The sequence below is a fragment of the Papaver somniferum genome, unplaced genomic scaffold (assembly GCF_003573695.1).
Source record: "Papaver somniferum cultivar HN1 unplaced genomic scaffold, ASM357369v1 unplaced-scaffold_33, whole genome shotgun sequence".
Taxonomy (NCBI): domain Eukaryota; kingdom Viridiplantae; phylum Streptophyta; class Magnoliopsida; order Ranunculales; family Papaveraceae; genus Papaver; species Papaver somniferum.
The window spans coordinates 4524337-4528897 of record NW_020644373.1 but is presented as its reverse complement, the minus strand read 5'-3'; the positions used below and the strand labels follow the sequence as shown (position 1 = coordinate 4528897).

At 35.3% G+C, this 4561-nt stretch overlaps 1 long non-coding RNA gene across 3 annotated transcripts; it reads left to right on the top strand.

Annotated features, from left to right (window-relative positions):
- The first annotated feature begins 502 nt into the window (after positions 1 to 502).
- LOC113342101 lies at positions 503 to 4211 on the top strand. 3 transcript variants are annotated; one of them, XR_003356407.1, is made up of 8 exons: positions 503 to 711; positions 873 to 951; positions 1182 to 1270; positions 1521 to 1611; positions 1901 to 2029; positions 2306 to 2426; positions 3321 to 3468; positions 3859 to 4211. It is a non-coding gene; the product is annotated as an uncharacterized LOC113342101 (long non-coding RNA). The 3 variants fall into 3 exon arrangements; XR_003356405.1 differs by lacking the exon at positions 1901 to 2029; XR_003356406.1 differs by lacking the exon at positions 1901 to 2029 and having other exon boundaries at positions 873 to 1047.
- Positions 4212 to 4561: the final 350 nt, after the last annotated feature.

Genomic DNA, 4561 nt, shown 5'->3' with positions numbered 1-4561 from the left:
GTGAACCTCACCTGAAATCTAAGGAAGTAAACATTGAGGAACGTAATATTTCCCTTGAATCTCCAAAGTTAGAGGTTTCCAACTATTAAATCTATTTTGAGGGCACTGAATATCAGACCGAGTTTGACCAGTTTGACCAGTTTGTTGATGGTTTGCTTAGTGTAAATTAAAGTTGTAAAATCTTGTTTTTGTGTGTTGATAGTATTTCGTACTTACCTTTTTTGTTTTTTTTCTTAGCTTGTACTAATTCTTGGGTTTGCATATGTATAAATATGTGTGATACATGTGTTCTGCTAAAATTATTTTGTGCAACTATCTTATACATTCTTTATGAATATGAAAGAATCTCCTTGATGAAAGAGTCAAAGAATGAACATGATTTATTTGGAAGGGTCATCTCGCGGTCCTTATCGTCCCGATTTCATTTGACTTGGACGGCCGGGAATGATTGGTTTTGTTCTGGCCCAAATTCACGAAATCAGAATAAGAAAGAAAAAGAGTTTGGGCCAGACGCAAGAGTGTTATGTTACGAACAATCCAATTCCTGATGATGATCGAGATTGAAGAGTTATGGAAAATGATCGAGTTTGATTCAGATCCAGGAGGAGCTAGGGTTGCTGTTTCGGTTAACCAGATGAATAAATAGGGTTTTATGTCGCAAATGGATTTGACGTTGTTTCCATCAATTGGGGAAAGGCATCTCTCGTTGTTGTAAGTACACGATATAATGAATAAAACATCAATTGAGCACATAATATTTCTTTTTTCTATCGATTTCAACTGGATTTTGGGTTTAATTAGGGTTTGTTTTCGTCTGGTTTTCTTTTACCAAATATTTTGATCTCTGACGATTTATAATGTTCGTTGAGCAGAGAATACGTACAGTTGTAGCCCATGTCCGCGTCCTAATGAGCTTTGTTTCTAATCAAGCTGAGGACGAGCTGCATCAAGGTATGACACTTTCGTTTGCTTGGGTTTTTGATAATCTGCGTTTCTTCTCAGTAAGAAACTATATTGAATACACGAACATCTCCATTAAACCAAGGAGTAAGTTTTCTCTGTATTCTCTTTGTGATTTCCTTCACTTTTATTGGATTTTGTGCTTAAGAGAATAGATTGCAGAATATATGTTTAATTTTGGTACAATCATATCTTATTCTTTGTGCACTTTTCACTTTCAGTGATGATGATAAAAACCAGACTAATAAAATGGGTTCTTGATTCTTTTGCACTGGGATTTAGCTTCATTCACCAATAATAAATTTTCCAGGTAGTCATTAACCAATAGCAACTTTTGTTGTTTTGTTTTTGTTTTCTTAGTTCTTACTTCTTACTTTTATTGTTTTGGTTCTTAGTGAATTTGTATGTGCTTTTGTATGTTCTCTTTAAGTTTCTTGAACATTTTATTTGGGGGAACTTTGTATGACAGGTTTCACATATTTTATAGATGGTTATCTGATATACACATGATCGTTGGAAAAGAAAAGAACTTACACATGATTGTTCATTGGTCTCTACAGATGTTATTAATTGGTTTACTGAGATGCCTTGTGAATGCCCAGTCAATGACAAAACTAAATGGCCAGGAGTGCTGGTGATGGTCGGATTAAGGTAAACACCGATTCCGATTTTTATGTATAATTGGAGGATGCTTGCTTAGATATAAAAATGGCCGATGAGGGAGATAAGGGTATTGTATTAAACGAAATAGATGATGATTTATATTACGTATTATGGAGTTGCGGATGTTGAATTGAAAAAACAGAAACGAATAGCTCTGATTCGGTATGCTCATAGTTAAAGTTTGGTCAATTTTACACTTTTGAATTTTGATTGATTTTTAAGAGCAAAGAAATTGGGGATTAATTTGTTGTTTTGAATGATTGATACAATTGGGAAGAGCTAGACCGGAAGAAAATGTAAAGACAACCAGAAAACTCCATGGGAAACTTTTATTATGCGTTCACATCATTGTCGTTGGTGGAACGGTGTTTAGAATGAGTGTACTGCAGTAAATTTTTTTGTTTCAGTAAGTACTAATTAATTTGTTTGAGTACTGAATATTTATGTTTTGGTCTTATTAGAAATGTAAGGGCATATAAAAAGTGCAAAATATTACGAGTTTCAGCATAAACAAGAATGCTGAAGCCTACAATTCTTCACTTTTGGGTTAGGGGATTTCTTGAGTCACTAAAGACCTTTTGTTATTATGTATAAATGGTGCAGTTCCTTCGTCCTTACAAGTTACAACTGACCTTTGGTATTAACTCTTACATGAGTCGGTCTTTTGCATGGTGTTGCACAGGATGATTGTCAATGATCGACATGGTCTCAGACAGCTAGGAATTAATAGATGCTGCAGATTCCAAGTTGCAACCCGTTGTAGCAAATTCTGGGAGGGTTTTATGCAGAGAACAGATATGCAGGTGAGTAATTTACCTGATACAATCTCTAGAGGAAGTCATGTTTAATTTTCATGGTTGATTACTTTCCCGTGACGTGAATGTGAATGTGAATATGACTCGCATATGTTGTTTGAATCTTTTGGATTACTGCCACTTATATGATCTCTGCGTCTACAATTAACCATGGGTTGGCTGCTAAGTTCTAAATTATTCTTAGCTTAGCTTCTGCTATTAGACTTAACTCGGCAAGTATTCCCTTTTGCAAGTCCTTCAGAAGCTAATTCATTATGGGGTTAGTTTCAAGAAGAACCCTAATTTATTTTGTGGATATTTGGAGGCAGATAAAAAAATGGGTACAAAAATGCTTCATGCAGTTGGTTATTGCGAAAAACTAGGTGGAAGATGGTTAAAATTGGTGAGCTATTTGGTTACTATGTTACTAAACATAACCGAATGTTTGAATTTCATCTCGCCTAAGTGTTCGGTTCGGTCTTGACATGGATTACGAATGTTCAACTATATATATTAGGCGATTGTGTTTAGTATTAGCATCATGACCCCCAAGAATATGAATTTGGTTCCATTTTAGTAAAATTCTAAACCGAAATTGGATCGACATGGAAGCATTGTTCAATATACAAGGAGGGGATCGCTGGGGGATTAAGAGAGTGGGTATTCACATATGTTTCGGCTAATTACGTGAAATAAATTGATTCGTTAAATTCCACTTTACAGATAGCAATAACTTCTTTTTTGCATAATGGAATGGTCTTTCTGTTTTACTATTTTTTATGACAAAATTCTGATAACCGTGAAATAGTAACGACTTTTGATTCCAGTTAATGGTGTATTCCCTTTCTTTTTTGCAGTTTTTAGTTCTTATCAAAGATGGTATTTTGTATTTTTTTTGTTCAGACAGTAGGAGTTACGGATGTCTTTGATCATGGCAGTACTCGCAACTAGGAGGAGTTGACAGTATCTGCACTCACGTGTTCTCAAAACAAGCCAAAAATCTCTTTGGACGCCTGTTATCAACGTACATATTAAGCCTTAAAGATTCCAGGTATAACCGCTATTCCAGAAATTAATAATGATGATGTTTGTCTAGGCTCTAGATGATCTCAAGGATTGCCTTCTTTAGATGCAAAACAAGGTAGGTATTTATTGTTTGTGATTATTGAATAGTATCCACCACCATTTTGATAATGAACAAACTCATGACAGTAGTTCTAAGTTTCTCAGGTTGCAACCCAAAAGTAGAAAACCACATGTACAACTTATCTGCAACAATGGATAACATTCGATAATTTTTTTCTTTTCTTGGTATGACATATTCTTCGCGGCTTAGATTTGGCAAATGGTATGACGTATTCTTCGTGGCTTAGATTTGGCAAATGGTATGGCATACCTTAAAGTCACGTTGTATTCTTACATTTTTGCTCTTTTACTACAGGCACGTAACAACGTTCCTTTGGACGACACTTCGGATGACAATGGGTCCAGGAGAAGATGGAATATAATCTCACAACAGGCACGTAACAACTTTTCTTTGGATGCCAATGGGTCCAGAAGAAGATGGAATACAATCTCACGAGGGTGATACTTTGCACAGTAGTTAGAGGAAGAGATGGTTGTTAACTGGATCGAGTTAGTGTTTATACGTCTAATTAATCTACATTGTTTTTCAAAGGTGTTAGAGTATTGCTCGGTCAACCTCGCATGCGTTGTTATTTCAAGCATGTTTGTCAATGTTAGTGATCAAAACTATAAGTCTTGATTTCTAGTCTATTATAACTAAGTCTCGGACTAAGATAGAAAGTGTAGTTGAGCTCAAGAACTTCATGGCGATTCATCATACAAGTAAAAGAACTACTCAAGGAACCGGTGGAACTTCTCGACAAAAAGGTATGTGAAGACTTGAACTTATCTATCACTCAAAAGTCTATTTACTCTATCTCCTACTCTTTGAGACAAGAAGTCGTATGCTATACAAATAGACTTGGATTATTATACACATTTGGTATTTCGAGCCGAGTATACCTCGCCTATTTATATCTTGAAATATGTGTTGGTAAGCTTTTTCGCTTCGATCAAGTTTATCTTTACCTAGTGACGAAAGTCATGATATGTTTCAATCACTTTGAAAATTGCTTTGA